Source organism: Canis lupus, chromosome 2 (genome assembly GCF_011100685.1).
Source record: "Canis lupus familiaris isolate Mischka breed German Shepherd chromosome 2, alternate assembly UU_Cfam_GSD_1.0, whole genome shotgun sequence".
In the NCBI taxonomy this organism is placed as follows: Eukaryota; Metazoa; Chordata; class Mammalia; order Carnivora; family Canidae; genus Canis; species Canis lupus.
The window spans coordinates 37,210,523-37,229,455 of NC_049223.1; positions in this window are offsets into that span (position 1 = coordinate 37,210,523).

Consider the following 18,933-nt stretch of genomic DNA (forward strand, 5'->3'; position numbering starts at 1 on the left):
GAGAAGAAACAGCAAATAGATCCTACACCCAGGAGAAGAAGAGAGTTAATAAAGATTCGAGCAAAAAAAATAAAATAAAATAAAATAAAGATTCGAGCAGAACTCAACGAAATCTAGACCAGAAGAACTGTGGAACAGATCAACAGAACCAGGAGTTGGTTCTTTGAAAGAATTAATAAGATAGATAAACCATTAGCCAGCCTTATTAAAAAGAAGAGAGAGAAGACTCAAATTAATAAAATCATGAATGAGAAAGGAGAGATCACTACCAACACCAAGGAAATACAAACTATTTTAAAAACATGAACAGCTATACGCCAATAAACTAGGCAATCTAGAAGAAATGGACGCATTCCTGGAAAGCCACAAACTACCAAAACTGGAACAGGAAGAAATAGAAAACCTGAACAGGCCAATAACCAGGGAGGAAATTGAAGCAGTCATCAAAAACCTCCCAAGACACAAGAGTCCAGGGCCAGATGGCTTCCCAGGGGAATTTTATCAAACGTTTAAAGAAGAAACCATACCTATTCTCCTAAAGCTGTTTGGAAGATAGAAAGAGATGGAGTACTTCCAAATTCGTTCTATGAGGCCAGCATCACCTTAATTCCAAAACCAGACAAAGACCCCACCAGAAAGGAGAATTACAGACCAATATCCCTGATGAACATGGATGCAAAAATTCTCAACAAGATACTAGCCAATAGGATCCAATAGTACATTAAGAAAATTATTCACCATGACCAAGTAGGATTTATCCCTGGGACACAAGGCTGGTTCAACACCCGTAAAACAATCAATGTGATTCATCATATCAGCAAGAGAAAAACCAAGAACCATATGATCCTCTCATTAGATGCAGAGAAAGCATTTGACAAAATACAGCATCCATTCCTGATCAAAACTCTTCAGAGTGTAGGGATAGAGGGAACATTCCTCGACATCTTAAAAGCCATCTACGAAAAGCCCACAGCAAATATCATTCTCAATGGGGAAGCACTGGGAGCCTTTCCCCTAAGATCAGGAACAAGACAGGGATGTCCACTCTCACCACTGCTATTCAACATAGTACTGGAAGTCCTAGCCTCAGCAATCTGACAACAAAAAAGACATTAAAGGCATTCAAATTGGCAAAGAAGAAGTCAAACTCTCCCTCTTCGCCGATGACATGATACTCTACATAGAAAACCCAAAAGTCTCCACCCCAAGATTGCTAGAACTCATACAGCAATTTGGCAGCGTGGCAGGATACAAAATCAATGCCCAGAAATCAGTGGCATTTCTATACACTAACAATGAGACTGAAGAAAGAGAAATTAAGGAGTCAATCCCATTTACAATTGCACCCAAAAGCATAAGATACCTAGGAATAAACCTCACCAAAGATGTAAAGGATCTATACCCTCAAAACTATAGAACACTTCTGAAAGAAATTGAGGAAGACACAAAGAGATGGAAAAATATTCCATGCTCATGGATTGGCAGAATTAATATTGTGAAAATGTCAATGTTACCCAGGGCAATATACACGTTTATTTATTTTTTAATATACATGTTTAATGCAATCCCTCAAAATACCATGGACTTTCTTCAGAGAGTTAGAACAAATTATTTTAAGATTTGTGTGGAATCAGAAAAGACCCCGAATAGCCAGGGGAATTTTAAAAAAGAAAACCATAGCTGGGGGCATCACAATGCCAGATTTCAGGCTGTACTACAAAGCTGTTGTCATCAAGACAGTGTGGTTGGCACAGAAACAGACACATAGATCAATGGAACAGAACAGAGAATCCAGAAGTGGACCCTGAACTTTATGGTCAACTAATATTCAATAAAGGAGGAAAGACTATCCATTGGAAGAAAGACAGTCTCTTCAATAAATGGTGCTGGGGAAATTGGACATCCACATGCAGAAGAATGAAACTAGACCACTCTCCTACACCAGATACAAAGATAAACTCAAAATGGACGAAAGATCTAAATGTGAGACAAGATTCCATCAAAATCCTAGAGGAGAACACCCTTTCTGAACTTGGCCACAGTAACTTCTTGCAAGATACATCTACGAAGGCAAAAGAAACAAAAGCAAAAATGAACTATTGGGACCTCATCAAGATAAGAAGCTTTTGCACAGCAAAGGATACAGTCAACAAAACTAAAAGACAAGCTACAGAATGGGAGAAGATATTTGCAAATGACATATCAGATAAAGGGCTAGTTTCCAAGATCCATAAAGAACTTATTAAACTCAACAGCAAAGAAACAAACAATCCAATCATGAAATGGGCAAAAGACATGAAGAGAAATCTCACAGAGGAAGACATAGACATGGCCAACATGCACATGAGAAAATGCTCTGCATCACTTGCCATCAGGGAAATACAAATCAAAACCACAATGAGATACCACCTCACACCAGTGAGAATGGGGCAAATTAACAAGTCAGGAAACCACAAATGTTGGAGAGGATGCGGAGAAAAGGGAACCTTCTTACACTGTTGGTGGGAATGTGAACTGGTGCAGCCACTCTGGAAAACTGTGTGGAGGTTCCTCAAAGAGTTAAAATAGAGCTGCCCTACGACCCAGCAATTGCAATGTTGGGGATTTACCCCAAAGATACAGATGCAATGAAACGCCAGGATACCTGCACCCCGATGTTTCTAGCAGCAATGTCCACAATAGCCAAACTGTGGAAGGAGCCTCGGTGTCCATCGAAAGATGAATGGATAGAGAAGCTGTGGTCTCTGTATACAATGGAATATTCCTCAGCCATTAGAAATGACAAATACCCACCATTTGCTTCGAAGTGGTTGGTACTGGAGGGCATTATGCTGAGTGAAATAAGTCAATCGGAGAAGGACAAACACTATATGTTCTCATTCATTTGGGGAATATAAATAATAGTGAAAGGGAATAGAATGGAAGGGAGAAGAAAAGTGTGGGAAAGGGAGACAGAACATGAGAGACTCCTAACTCTGGGAAACGAACTAGGGGTGGTGGAAGGGGAGGAGGGTGGGGGGTGGGGATGAATGGGTGATGGGCACTGAGGGGGGCACTTGACGGGATGAGCACTGGGTGTTATTCTGTATGTTGGCAAATTGAACACCAATAAAAATAAATTTATTTTAAAAAAAAAGAATTCAGTGAAATAATTTAAATTTACAAAAGTACCTGGCAAACATCTGGGACACTTGGAGCCTCAAAATAAATAAGGATAGTAAAGAATTGTAATAACTAAATCAAGAATCCGTGAGCCCATGCTGATATAAATAAAGCATATAAGAAAGTTCTTTTTTATAGTTGAAAGCCTGTAGAAGGAATGGCAAAATTAGAATGTAACCATTTGGCAACCATAATAGTAATATTTGAGTTAGTTGAGAATCATCAATGGATGATTCATCACAGATATTTGCATAATCTCATAGTATCTCCTCACAGGAGACTTATTAATCACAAAGGACAAAATAGTGACTTTACGGTGGAAAAACCCAGTGGACACTACCTTTTCCTAGGACTAATTGATAGCCTGTGCCTTCTATGAGGCAATGAGAAGAACACATCGTGTCTTCTGTGGAATTCCTTAAAAAAAAAAAAAAAAGTGTACAACCTAGATCTTGCCATGAGAAAGACAAACCAAACTGAGGAGTGTTCTACAGAATAAGCTGGGCTGTTCATTTCAGAAATGTCCGAAAGTCATGAAATAGGAATTGTTCCTATTTCCAGAGACATGATGAGTGAATGCAACATACAATTGTGGATTTTCTGGGGCACCTGAGTGGTTCAGTGGTTGAGGTCTACTTCTGGCGTGGGTAGTGATCCCAGGGTCCTAGGATCCAGTCCTGCATCGGGCTCCCTGCAGGGAGCCTGCTTCTCCTTCTGCCTATGTCTCTGCCTGTCTCGTGAATAAATAAATAAAATCCTTTAAAAAATGATTGTGGGTTTTCTTTAGCTGGAAAGCACTTTAGAGGGACAATTGGCAAAATCTGAGTAAGATTTATAGATTAAGTGAATTATATCAATGTTCGTATCATGATTTATATAATTGCAGTGTGGTTTTGAGAGGTAAGGTTTTTAGGCAGCCTTTAGGAAATAATACACAAATATTTAGGGATAGAGGGCATCCAATCAACAGCACCTTAAATAGTAAAGGACAAAAGGATTGATAGATACATAGATACATAAAGCAAATATTGTAAATGCTAACATTTGAGCTATCGGGGTCAGAGTGCTAGTGGTTAAAGGGTGTTCAGAAATTCATTACTTTAGCAACTACTAAGGAAGTCTGAAATTACATTTTTTAGAAAGGTATTGAGCACATACTAAAGAAACTCATAGCTCTTACTGTCGTTAGATCAGTTAACATTATTAACAGAACTCTAGGCCTGTTCTATTTAGAAGCCAAAAAGATAATTCCTACAAAGCAACAAAAAGGTTTGCTAGAAGGCACTTTCTAGTCTTGCAGTACAAAATGTAACTCTCTGCCTGCCTTCTGTGATTCACTTTGTTTCTGTTCCTCCTGCTCTGGGCTAAGGATAGGGGGGTGGGGGTGGGGTCATAGGTGCTCTTCCAGGCAATGCAGCCTTCCCGAAGTGTGTCCTGCATGAGGTGGAAGCCAGTGGGGTCGCTCTGACACCATGTCCTAGGCTCCTATCTCTGCAGGGGACTACAATGTCCTAGATACTGGGTCCACCTTCCATCCCTAGACAACTCTGTAGAAAATCATTTCAGGTTAAAGGTTGGGTCTTGGCCCTGTCCCTGTCAATTTGGAGACATAAGAGAGTGCTTTTAGCGCTACAGAATGCCATAAAATACACCAGTCATGCACGTGTGCTGGGGAGCCTGTGGCTCTGTGGTGGAGATGACAGCCTCTGGGGGTCAGAAGGGTTCCAAAGCTCAGATAACTCACTTACCAGATAAGCAGTTTGGGGACAGGTCAACCAATTAATGTCTCTGCCCCCAATTTTCCTTATCCATAAAATGGAGATAATAACTGTAATACAGAACCAAACACGTAGGGGTGGCGTTCAGTAAATAAGGTGGTACAAATGACGAGTTTTCTCCCTGTGCAAATGAAAGCATCTTTAGGTGTAAAATCATGCTGTAATGATGTCATTGTGCAATTACCTGGGATCAGAATGGTTCTATTTAAGGTTTGCTGGAACTTTTCTAGTAGGAACTTCTCTACTAGTCCAGGAACCCACCAGGCCCTGCGGCAGGGGAGCTGCCTTGTCCCCTTCTTCTCCCACCTCCAGTTTGCTAGTTCGCAAACCTGGGGCTCTGGAGACTTCTATGACTCTGCAGGATTTCACCCTGCGTGAGCAGCTCACCTGGAAAACATGTGGTTGCAGATGGAACTGCAGTGCTTGGCCCCTGCAGTGTGAAACCCGTTTTCACTTCAGCTGCCAGGCACATGGGCCTGTGCAAATACTGACACACAGACACACACTCACACATACAAGGTGGGAGGGCAGGGGATCTGCCCAGCTGTCAGGACATGAGACCACATCCAGGTTGTCAGAACAGCCCTTCCCCACCAACCCACCCCACAGCAGCCTTAGACAAACTGGACAAATGGAAACAACAGGGATGTGTCCTCAGAGAGATATCCCATTAGCGTTCTCCACCCCCAACTCCACTCCCATCCTTCTAGCTGCCTGTTCATCTCCAGTGCGATGACCCGGGGCACCCAGTCTCAGCATGTCCTGATGGAGACCTCACTCCCTCTTTCTCCCACGCCGTCTGGTTGGCGAATGGCATGAGCCAAGTCCGAAACCCTCAAAGTCATCATCCTCAAAACCCTACCAGGGGGAGGTCCTGGTTGTTGCAAATCCCACAGGGCTCCTCAGACCCGATTGATTCCTCCCCCTCGGGACCTCGCCTGCTGACACCCCAGGGCTTGCTCTGTGACCTCGCATCTTCTCAGTAGCCTCCTGGTGAGCCTGCCTTCACCGGCTGCCCCAACTCTGCTTCGCTTTCCACATCAAGGGCAAGGTTACCTCCGAGGCAGGAAACAGGATTACTCTCCCACGGTGATCCAGCATGTGCTGGCTTTCCAGTGACTTGAAGCTGGAGAGTGGACCCGAGGTGCTATGCCAGGCCTCGCCTGCCCCCCCAAACCTGGCACCCCACCCCAGCATATCTAACTGCTCTCTGGTGCCCTGCCTGCTGCTTACTCCTTCCCTAGAGGACCTTTGAGCGAGGTCCTCTGTGCACAATCTCCTTTTTCTTCCTTTCCACCCTGGAAGATTCCTACTTCCCTTTCAAACTCTGCTCAGAAGTCTCCCTGTCCCCCTCTTCCAGACTCCCCAAGCATCTTTTCTGTGCCTTCATGGCTACAACTGATGAATTGGTCTCGTGGTTGTTTCTGTGTTTACACACTACATGCTTTTCAAGACCCAGGATTCCGTCCAGGTGATCTGTACTCACACTCTGATCTTGGCCGCTGTACAAAGGATGGATGTACTGTGTCCGTAGGGCCACGGCACACTGCGGCACGTAAGCAGCACTGCCCTTTGCTGCAGCTTCACAATTTTGCCTGAGTACTTGAATGTCGATTCTGTGAAAGGGGGAGTTCAGGGTTCCAATTCACCTTGATCTCAAACTTCTTCTTTCACTTGGACTTGTACTCTTTCTTCACCTGTTTTCTTGGTCTGCTGCCTTCTCAGCAGATCTCTGAGAAGATGTTAGGATGTCTCTCTATAACACACAAAATTGCCTCCTAGATTTGCTGGCTGGGGAAATATGCTTTCCTATGGGATCAGAGGAAGAGCTGATCCTGTTTAAAAGGCTTTAGCTATTATCCTTCAGAGGGAGTATCCACAGAGTAAAACACTGTAAACAGCATGAAACGCTGACACCTGAGGTGTCCATTTGCACACATGATCATGTTTTCCTCTGATATTTAGAAGCAGGGTTACACTGACCCTGGCACTAACTTAACAGCCCTCGTTCTAATTTCTTCCACGTTGAGATTTATTCCAAGTTTCTGATCATTTCCACGTTGGAAGGTGGCCAAGATCCTGGCAGTGCCCAGTCGGGCCAAGTCTCCATGCCCCCTCTGCCCTGGGGCTTAGGCGGCCTCTTGAAGCCCGCGTTTTCTGGCAGGTGCAACACACGCAGGGCGCGCCCCATGGTTTGAGGAGATGGGAGCTTCCTGCACGGGATCTCATTTTTCTCCATCTGCATAGCCATTTGGGGCCCCAGGCTTCGTGACTCACACAGTGACTATCCATCTGCCCATTTACTTCAGAAAGGAAAAAGGATTTCTTGGCACACAGTTGGCCCAGATTCAGGCATGAGCTGAGTCATCACATCACGTGTCCTGGAGTCACCTGTCTGATCCTAGACTAGAGCAAAGCTCCACTGTAATGGGGCTCCGTAGCACATGAAGGTATTACCTGTATACTGGCCCCTGCACCCCCAAACCAAGCTGAAATCCCAACCATAGGTGGGGGATGGCAGATGCTCATAGCTCCTGCCCCTAGATCCCCTCCCTGCACCTGGGGACATTCCCAGTGACTAAAGAACTCTTCTCCCTGGAGCCCAGTGGAGGCCTCAGCATCCTTGTCCAAGATAGCACTCCCAGCAGCAGCCCCTCACAATGCATCAGATTGGGCATTGCAACGTGAAGCATACCAGTGCCCTAAAGTTAGATCAAGAAGATGTGAACGTTTCCTGGCGATAGTCTCTAGAAGGCAACTTTTATTTGCCTGCATATATATATTTATATTTATTTGGGGGGTATGGGTGAGGAGGAAAAGGAAACACACACACACACACACACACACACACACACACACACTGTGTTAGCTACTAGGACTGCCAAAGTCTAGGAGTCTAAGATCAGGGAGTCACCAGGGTAGGTTTCTTTTGAAGGCTGTAAGGGAGAGTATGTTCCGCCTCTCTCCTAGCTTCGGGTGGCCCGCTGGCAATCTCTGGCATTCTTTGGCTTATAGAAGCATTATCCCTACATGTTCGTATGATGTTCTCACTGTGTGCATGTCTGTGTCCACATTCACCTTGTTGTAAGGACACAAGTCATATTTAATTAGGGCTCACCCCAATGACCTCATCTGGTCTCGATTAGCTCTATAAAGACCTTATCTCTGAGTAGGATCACATTCAAAGTACTGGGGGTTAGGACTTCGTATGAATTTGGGGACGACACAATTCAACCTGGGTGACACAGACATTTCAGTTCATGCTAATTTTTGAACAAATGGTTGCACACTCTAAACACTCATCTGCATCTTGCTTTCTTGAATATTCATGGGATGTCTCTCTGTTAGTACAAAGAGACCTGCCTGCCTCTGTCTTTTTATTTTTTATTTTTATTTATTTATTTTTATTGGTGTTCAATTTACCAACATACAGAATGACCCCAGTGCCCGTCACCCAATCACTCCCACCCCCCGCCCTCCTCCCCTTCTACCACCCTCTAGTTCGTTTCCCAGAGTTAGCAGTCTTTACGTTCTGTCTCCCTTTCTGATATTTCCCACACATTTCTTCTCCCTTCCCCTCTATTCCCTTTCACTATTATTTATATTCCCCACATGAATGAGAACATATAAGGTTTGTCCTTCTCCGATTGACTTACTTCACTCAGCATAATACGCTCCAGTTCCATCCACGTTGAAGCAAATGGTGGGTATTTGTCGTTTCTAATAGCTGAGTAATATTCCATTGTATACATAGACCACAGCTTCTTTATCCACTCATCTTTCGATGGACACCGAGGCTCCTTCCACAGTTTGGCTATCATGGCCATTGCTGCTAGAAACATCGGGGTGCAGGTGTCCCGGCATTTCATTGCATCTGTATCTTTGGGGTAAATCCCCAACAGTGCAATTGCTGGGTCGTAGGGCAGGTCTATTTTTAACTCTTTGAGGAACCTCCACACAGTTTTCCAGAGTGGCTGCACCAGTTCACATTCCCACCAACAGTGTAAGAGGGTTCCCTTTTCTCCACATCCTCTCCAACATTTGTTGTTTCCTGCCTTGTTAATTTGCCCCATTCTCACTGGTGTGAGGTGGGATCTCATTGTGGTTTTGATTTGTATTTCCCTGATGGCAAGTGATGCAAAGCATTTTCTCATGTGAGTGTTGGCCATGTCTATGTCTTCCTCTGTGAGATTTCTGTTCATGTCTTTTGCCCATTTCATGATTGGATTGTTTGTTTCTTTGGTGTTGAGTTTAGTAAGTTCTTTATAGATCTTGGAAACTAGCCCTTTATCTGATACGTCATTTGCAAATATCTTCTCCCATTCTGTAGGTTGTCTTTTAGTTTTGTTGACTGTATCCTTTGCTGTGCAAGAGCTTCTTATCTTGATGAAGTCCCAATAGTTCATTTTTGCTTTTGTTTCTTTTGCCTTCGTGGATGTATCTTGCAAGAAGTTACTGTGGCCGAGTTCAAAAAGGGTGTTGCCTGTGTTCTTCTCTAGGATTTTGATGGAATCTTGTCTCACATTTAGATCTTTCATCCATTTTGAATTTATCTTTGTGTATGGTGAAAGAGAGTGCTCTAGTTTCATTCTTCTGCATGTGGATGTCCAATTTCCCCAGCACCATTTATTGAAGAGACTGTCTTTCTTCCAATGGATAGTCTTTCCTCCTTTATCGAATATTAGTTGACCATAAAGTTCAGGGTACACTTCTGGGTTCTCTATTCTGTTCCACTGATCTATGTGTCTGTTTTTGTGCCAGTACCACACTGTCTTGATGACCACAGCTTTGTAGTATAACCTGAAATCTGGCATTGTGATGCCCCCAGCTATGGTTTTCTTTATTAAAATTCCCCTGGCTATTCGGGGTCTTTTCTGATTCCACACAAATCTTAAAATAATTTGTTCTAACTCTCTGAAGAAAGTCCATGGTATTTTGATAGGGATTGCATTAAACGTGTATATTGCCCTGGGTAACATTGACATTTTCACAATATTAATTCTGCCAATCCATGAGCATGGAATATTTTTCCATCTCTTTGTGTCTTCCTCAATTTCTTTAGAAGTGTTCTATAGCTTTGAGGGTATAGATCCTTTACATCTTTGGTGAGGTTTATTCCTAGGTATCTTATGCTTTTGGGTGCAATTGTAAATGGGATTGACTCCTTAATTTCTCTTTCTTCAGTCTCATTGTTAGTGTATAGAAATGCCACTGACTTCTGGGCATTGATTTTGTATCCTGCCATGCTACCGAATTGCTGTAGGAGTTCTAGCAATCTTGGGGTGGAGACTTTTGGGTTTTCTATGTAGAGTATCATGTCATCGGCGAAGAGGGAGAGTTTGACTTCTTCTTTGCCAATTTGAATGCCTTTAATGTCTTTTTGTTGTCTGATTGCTGAGGCTAGGACTTCCAGTACTATGTTGAATAGCAGTGGTGAGAGTGGACATCCCTGTCTTGTTCCTGATCTTAGGGGAAAGGCTCCCAGTGCTTCCCCATTGAGAATGATATTTGCTGTGGGCTTTTCGTAGATGGCTCTTAAGATGTCGAGGAATGTTCCCTCTATCCCTACACTCTGAAGAGTTTTGATCAGGAATGGATGCTGTATTTTGTCAAATGCTTTCTCTGCATCTAATGAGAGGATCACATGGTTCTTGGTTGTTCTCTTGCTGATATGATGAATCACATTGATTGTTTTACGGGTGTTGAACCAGCCTTGTGTCCCAGGGATAAATCCTACTTGGTCATGGTGAATAATTTTCTTAATGTACTGTTGGATCCTATTGGCTGGTATCTTGTTGAGAATGTTTGCATCCATGTTCATCAGGGATATTGGTCTGTAATTCTCCTTTTTGGTGGGGTCTATGTCTGGTTTTGGAATTAAGGTGATGCTGGCCAGATAGAACGAATTTGGAAGTACTCCATCACTTTCTATCTTTCCAAACAGCTTTAGGAGAATAGGTATGGTTTCTTCTTTAAACGTTTGATAAAATTCCCCTGGGAAGCCATCTGGCCCTGGACTCTTGTGTCTTGGGAGGTTTTTGATGACTGCTTCAATTTCCTCCCTGGTTATTGGCCTGTTCAGGTTTTCTATTTCTTCCTGTTCCAGTTTTGGTAGTTTGTGGCTTTCCAGGAATGCGTCCATTTCTTCTAGATTGCCTAGTTTATTGGCGTATAGCTGTTCATGTTTTTAAAATAGTTTGTATTTCCTTGGTGTTGGTAGTGATCTCTCCTTTCTCATTCATGATTTTATTAATTTGAGTCTTCTCTCTCTTCTTTTTAATAAGGCTGGCTAATGGTTTATCTATCTTATTAATTCTTTCAAAGAACCAACTCCTGGTTCTGTTGATCTGTTCCACAGTTCTTCTGGTCTCGATTTCATTGAGTTCTGCTCGAATCTTTATTAACTCTCTTCTTCTCCTGGGTGTAGGATCTATTTGCTGTTTTTTCTCTAGCTCCTGTATGTGTAAGGTTAGCTTTTGTATTTGAGTTCTTTCCAGTTTTTGAATGGATGCTTGTATTGCGATGTATTTCCCCCTTAGGACTGCTTTTGCTGCATCCCAAAGATTTTGAACGGTTGTATCTTCATTCTCATTAGTTTCCATGAATCTTTTTAATTCTTCCTTAATTTCCTGGTTGACCCTTTCATCTTTTAGCAGGATGGTCCTTAACCTCCACGTGTTTGAGGTCCTTCCAAACTTCTTCTTGTGATTTAGTTCTAATTTCAAGGCATTATGGTCTGAGAATATGCAGGGGACGATCCCAATCTTTTGGTATCAGTTCAGACCCGATTTTTGACCCAGTATGTGGTCTATTCTGGAGAAAGTTCCATGTGCACTTGAGAAGAATGTGTATTCAGTTGAGTTTGGATGTAAAGTTCTGTAGATATCTGTGAAATCCATCTGGTCCAGTGTATCATTTAAAGCTCTCCTTTCTTTGGAGATGTTGGGCTTAGAAGACCTATCGAGTATAGAAAGAGCTAGATTGAAGTCGCCAAGTATAAGTGTATTATTATCTAAGTATTTCTTCACTTTGGTTAATAATTGATTTATATATTTGGCAGCTCCCACATTCGGGGCATATATACTGAGGATTGTTAAGTCCTCTTGTTGGATAGATCCTTTAAGTATGATATAGTGTCCCTCTTCATCTGTCACTACAGTCTTCGGGGTAAATTTTAGTTTATCTGATATAAGGATGGCTACCCCTGCCTTCTTTTGAGGACCATTCGAATGGTAAATGGTTCTCCAACCTTTTATTTTCAGGCTGTAGGTGTCCTTCTGTCTAAAATGAGTCTCTTGTAGACAGCAAATAGATGGGTCCTGCTTTTTTATCCAGTCTGAAACCCTGCGCCTTTTGATGGGGTCATTAAGCCCGTTCACATTCAGAGTTACTATTGAGAGATATGAGTTTAGAGTCATCATGATATCTATTCAGTCCTTGTTTTTGTGGATTGTTCCACTGAACTTCTTCTTAAAGGGGAATTTTAAGAGTCCCCCTTAAAATTTCTTGCAGAGCTGGTTTGGAGGTCACATATTCTTTCAGTTCCTGCCTGTCTTGGAAGCTCTTTATCTCTCCTTCCATTTTGAATGAGAGCCTTGCTGGATAAAGTATTCTTGGTTGCATATTCTTCTCATTTAGGACCCTGAATATATCCTGCCAGCCCTTTCTGGCCTGCCAGGTCTCTGTGGAGAGGTCTGCTGTTACCCTAATACTCCTCCCCATAAAAGTCAGGGATTTCTTGTCTCTTGCTGCTTTAAGGATCTTCTCTTTATCTTTGGAATTTGCAGCTTCACTATTAAATGTCGAGGTGTTGAACGGTTTTTATTGATTTTAGGGGGGGATCTATTTCCTGGATCTGAATGCCTGTTTCCCTTCCCAGATTAGGAAAGTTTTCAGCTAGAATTTGTTCAAATACATATTCTGGTCCTCTGTCCCTTTCTGTGCCCTCGGGAACACCAATTAAACCTAAGTTTTTCTTCCTCAGGCTGTCGTTTATTTCCCTTTATCTTCATGGTCTTTTAATTGTTTGTCTTTTTTTCCTCAGTTTCCCTCTTTGCTATCAACTTGTCTTCTATGTCACTCACTCGTTCTTCCACCTTGTTAACCCTCGTCGTTAGGACTTCTAGTTTGGATTGCATCTCATTCAATTGATTTTTAATTTCTGCCTGATTAGCTCTAAGTTCTGCAGTCATGAAGTCTCTTGAGTCCTTTATGCTTTTTTCTAGAGCCTCAAGAAGCTGTTTAATAGTGCTTCTGAATTGGCTTTCTGACATTGAATTGTAATCCAAATTTTCTAACTCTGTGGGAGAAGGTCTGTTTCTGATTCTTTCTTTTGAGGTGAGGTTTTCCTTCTAGTCATTTTGCTCAGTGCAGAGTGGCCAAAAGCAAGTTGTATTGGGAAAAGGAGAAAAAGAGAGGAGAGAAAGAAGGAAAGAAAAGAGAAAGAGGGGGAAAAAAAGGAAGAAAAAAACGAAAAAAAGAAGAAAAAGAGAAAGAAAAAGAAAGAAAGAAGAAAAGGGGGTGGGGGAAGGAAACAAATCAAAAAGCAAAACAAAAACAAAACAAAACAAAAAGAACCACGGGGGAGTATCTTCTGATTCTGTGTACTTTAAGTCCCTTGACTTCCCCTGGAACTTGTCCGTCTAGCTGGTCTTCTGGGGGAGGGGCCTGCTGTGCTGATTTTCAGGTGTTAGCACTTGCGGGAGCTGCTCAGCCCCCTGCCTGGTGCAGGGCTCAGTGGGGGATGTTTACCCCGTGAGGCCCCAGGAGGAACAACCGCAGTGGCGGGGCCAGCTCTGGAGCCCTGGGTTCAGCCCCCACAGCAACTCCAGAGCTCTCCATCTGCAGGGCCTGGAGGCTCCGGGGCGGGGCCGCTGATCTGCTCAGCTCGGGGCAGGAGCGTCCTCGCTGTCCTGGGCCCTCCCGGCCTCTGCCTGTCCCGGGGGGAGGCCGGATCCTGGTCTGTGTCCCGGCGCCCTGTGCTCCCGGGGCCTGCGCTGTTGGATTCGCGCTCCCGCCCCGCAACCCCCTCCGCGGAGCCTCTTCCTCCGCCCGAGCCCCTCCGAGCTGCTCCGGGTCCCGCCGTGCGCGCTGCAGCTCTTAGGGAGCTCGGCGCACTCTCCTGGGCGCGCAGTTGCTCTGTTACTGTCCCCGGGAGCCCGAGGGCATCCCCGCCCTCCTGGGTCCTGCTCCAACTCCCTGCGAGCCCCTTTCCCCCGGGAAGGTCGGTGCAGCTCCTGCTCCTCCGGGACGGGGCTCTCCTGTCCTGGGGACACTCGCCCCGGCCTCAGCCCGGCTCCTCGCGGGGCCCCTCCCCCTTGGAGGCCTTTTGTTTCTTTATTTCTTTTTTCCCGTCTTCCTACCTTGATAGAAGCGCGAACTCTTCTCACTGTAGCATTCCAGGTGTTCTCTCTTTCATTCTCAGGCCGAATTCATAGATTTTCAGGATAATTTGAAGGTTTTCTAGGTAATTTGGTGGGGACAGGTGATTTGGGGACCCTACTCTTCCGCCGTCTTGCCCCTCCTCCCTGCCTCTTTTTAAAGGCTCCAGGGAACTGCATCATATGGGTTATTTATTTAACTTGTCTCCCAGTGATGGACATTTACACTCCTTTCAATCTTCTGCTCTTGCAACAAACCTTCACTGAACGTCTTTGAACATATCATTTCACACTTGAAGTGCAAGTGTAGCTGTGATCAGGATTCTTAAACATGGAATTGCTCATTTGTAGGCCAATTGCTTCTTGATTTCATTATCCATGTAAACTGCTCTTAACTGCTGGGGGAAAGGGAAGAGGAGATGGGCTTATCTGATTAACTAATTGCCACCATGGGTCCCTTTCGGGTTTAGATTCAGGACTAGAAAGAGCCCACAGAAGGAAGGAGGAAGACCTTTCTAAAACTAGGACTTGTGAACTGTCAGTTTGAAATGACAGCCTTACTCTGTGCCACCAAAAGCCACTTCGCCAATCTGCTGTAAGACTGTCTCTTCCCTCTGAGCTCATTGACTAGGGCTGGGACAAGATGCCTGACCTGCCTTGAGCCTGGAGGTCAGGGTTCAAAGGAGCACCGGCTGGGGAATTGAGGGCGTACTGGAGGTTGGAGGGCAGAGCCCCAAACATCAAAGAAGAAGCTTCCAGTGAAGACCAGACCCAATGTGGTTGGAGCTGACATTATGGTTTGTCCCTGACACCTTTTCTGGGGAATATGTGTTCAGTTGTTGTGGAATGCTCAACCTCCAGCTGGATTTTGGCCAGGAACCCCCATCCCGGGTAGGGGGCTATAACCTTCCCAAAGGTGTGAGGGCATCCGAAGTCAGTCAACACACAACAGCATGGTACAGCTTTGCAACATAACTGCCAGCTGGAAACTCGGAAGCCCTCCCTTTGTGCTTATCTGTGGGAGGCTATCCCATGGAGGTGACCTTGCCTCTGGCCCTTTCCTCCTGGAGTCACGGGGTTTGGCCTTGTAAGAGAACACAAAAGCATGTTCATTACCACTGGGTGAAAATGAAGACCAAAGAGGTGAAGTGATCAACCCAAGTTCCTCCAACCCAGAGCAACATAAGTCACATCCATCCATCCATGTGTCCCCGCAGGCAACCCAGTCACACACACTGTACATACCCTGTGAGGTTCAGCCGTCATCGAAACAAGCCCTACCCCTGCTTCCTTAAGCCTCACGGTCCTGAAGATAAGGTGGCCACGAACATGTGATATGCATTAGTAAAATGTACACAAATACAGAAATTAAATGAACAGAAATGAAAACCTTCAGGGCTATGAAGGGGACCTTCCCCGTGCCAGGAGGGTGTAGGGGGTCAGAGACTGCTCCAAAGACGAGCTGCCATTCCGGCTGTGACCCAGGGATGGCTCAGCCTGTGAAGAACAGAACTGCTGAAGGGCCTCATCCCCATCATTCTGTCAAGACCAGCAAAGCACAACAGAAGCAGCTCTTCCCCCGGCCGCTTCAGACTTAAAACGTGAAGGAAGAAAGTCCCTCTGAAGACAACCGCCTGCTGCAGAAGCCTCATATAGGGAATTTGCTGGCTGAGGAATAGTTTGGAATATTCTTCCAAGATGTATAAAGGACTGTTTGCTGCAGGATCTAGCTCTCCTGCCTCCTACCTGGGCAGGGAGCTGGATGACTTTGCTTCTATCGTAAAAAAGAAAAAAAAAAAGAAAAGAAAAGAAAAGAAAAGAAAGAAAAGAAAAAAGAAAAAAGTGACCAGGTTCGTGTGGGGTTGGGGGGTCACAGGCTGCAGAACCACTGCTGAGTGTTGGGGCCCCGCCCTGCTTCCCCCTGCAGAGGAGTCCGCCGGCCTCCACCCCAGCCAGGGCATGGGCAGCCCTGCGTTCCTCAGCCTGGCCTTCCCCAGGCTCTGTTTTGTGCCAGGCTGAATTACTTAATTTATGTCTTTCTGGTAAATTTGAATGTACTCAGAGCCATTACAGACTCTGAGTACAGAGGAAAGTAGCTCAGAGCCATTAAAGACATTAGGACAGGTCTGGGACTCAGGATGTCTGGAGCGGAGTCCAAACATTACCACCCGGTGATCCAGCGAGTAGCCCTCAGGCCGTGGTTGCTGCACTGGGCGAGCGTGGAGATACGGGACGGGAACGTTGTTGTGTGGCCTTCTGATAACTGCAGTGCCCCGACCCGCAGGGCAGAACCAGTCTCCACGCGCTTGAGCGCCACCTGAGGTTAGGCTCTAGCTCCATTTCAGAGATGAGCACGCTGAGGCACAGAGTGATTTGGCCAAGCTCGCGAAGCCTGTAGCTGATGGAACAGGGCTGTGAGCCCAGAGCTTTCGGATGCTGGACTTTGCTGGGTCCCAGTGGCCCAACAGAAAAGAGGTCTTAGTAACAGTACTTTCTTCCCTCCCTACCCATTCCTCGTCATCCAAGGTAACTTGTTTCAGCAGGTCATTGCCCACAAGAGGAAATGTGGGGTGGTGGGGGCAGAAATAGAGTAGCCTGTTGGGTCTGCAACTAACTGAGGGTGAGAGTGACTAAGGGGGAAGATGTTTTGGGGGGTGGGAAATGTGATGGGGATTTTACTATTTCCAGAACAGTCAGGTAACCTTGTGATCAAGGAGGGGGGAGTTGAGGTTCTGAATCTTACCCCTCATCAACATACGTGAAACTATAGCAGCTGGTGGTCCCCTAATTCAGAAACATTTGGACACTACCTAAGGACCCATTGCACTAGTTTTTCAACCACAGCAGCCCTTCTGGGAATGCCTGGTCTGATGCTGGTGTGCGCCAGTGTGAAGAGGCACCAGGCATTCGGTGAGCTGCCCCCTTTTCCAGCACAGCTGTAAAGTTGTGTTTGAGTCAGGGACCCAGTCCAAGTGCCACCATCTCTGGGTAAAAACCGATCAGTCCTCTGAGCTGGTTGACGTGGCTGAGTCCTTAAATATGAGAGCAGGAGACTAAAGGAAACTCCCCCACTCACACCCACACCCAGCAGGTAGCAGAGGACGTGGGAACACGGATGCCCCAGGCCCACTGAGGGCTCTTGTTTTGTGCGAGTCATCTGCTTCCTGGCTTACCCAGGCACCTTGCTTCTCATTCTTCCTGCCTCTCTTGGATTCGATCCTGGCCAAATGTATTCTTTCCTCCAAGGATCACTTCCTTGTGGATAAATGGATTGACTGGATTGAGTCTCTCTGAGATCACATGCAGGTCAGAATCTACGGATGCTCTTCATCCACCATGTGTGCAGAGTGAAACGGAGGCGGGCAGTGGGACAGGGTGGGAGGGGACAGCGGGAGAGTGTGCCCTCAGGCCCCAGTAGGGACGTGCGTTGCCTACAGACACTGTGAACAATAATAACACCAACTAAACGCTGGTCTGCTTTTATGATGAGCTGTCAATTGTAGACACAGTCCTGATGAAAGACTCCTCCCTGCGGAGCGTTCTTAGGTACCATCCTGTTCTTGGTGTGGGACTGGGTGAGACCCCCTTTTAGCTGCTAGTGCTAGAAACTCAACTCAGAAAAGGTTAAATGGAGGATTTTATTGGCCCACAAGTGAAAACATCAGGAGATGTAGTCAGTCAGAAATGGTTGCTTCCAGATGCTCAGTGATGTCACCAGAGATCTGCCCTCCATCTCTTACTTCAGCTTTTTTTTCTTTTAGAGACAGAGAGAGAGAAAGTGGATACACACGCTTGAGGGGGGAGGAGCAGCAGAAGAGGAAAGAGAATTGTAAGCAGACACCCTGCTGAGCACAAGCCCCACTGGGGCTCCATCCCACAGCCCTCTCTCCCACAAGATCATGACTGGAGCCAAACTTAAGAGCCGGGCACTCAACTGAATGAGCCACCCAGGTGCCCCCCCCTCAGTTTTTATTGTTTTGTTTTCAGGTAGCATTTGTCCTCACTGTACCAACATGGCTGCCAGTAGCTCCAGGCAGACATTATGTCCACTAAAGTACCTCAGAGAGTTTCTCTGCCCCAAAATTTTCAGCAAAAACCCAGAGTGTTACCCTGGATGGGCTTGGGTCACATGCCCATCTCCAAACTACTGGGATGGAATATGCTGACTAAGCATTGGCCTCCTCAGAGCCCAGGGGCAACAACCAGGGAATATAGAGGGGATGTTTCCAGAAGCAGGGAGGGTGGATGTTCAGCCACCAAAGTGATGACTGTCCATCACATCCCTGCCTCCAAAGGTGGGCTCATATTATTCCCCCCAGCTCCTGCCTCACACACCTCTCCTGCTTTCTTCTTGCCAGAGCCCAAGAGCCTCCTCCTAATCCTATCAAGTCTTCTAGCTCATGGCAGCCAATCTTCCTTCCAAGTCCAAAGAATTATTGTGCATGCCAGTCACTCTGTCAGAGTTAACCAACATCGACTCATCATAGGTTGCCCATTAAAAAGTAACACATGTGTATTTTAGAAAAGCAGAAGGAAAAGAAGAGACAAAAGTATTCTCTGTGGCCTGACCAAGTAATGACAATCGCCAGTTTTATTTCTGCTGTCCATAATTT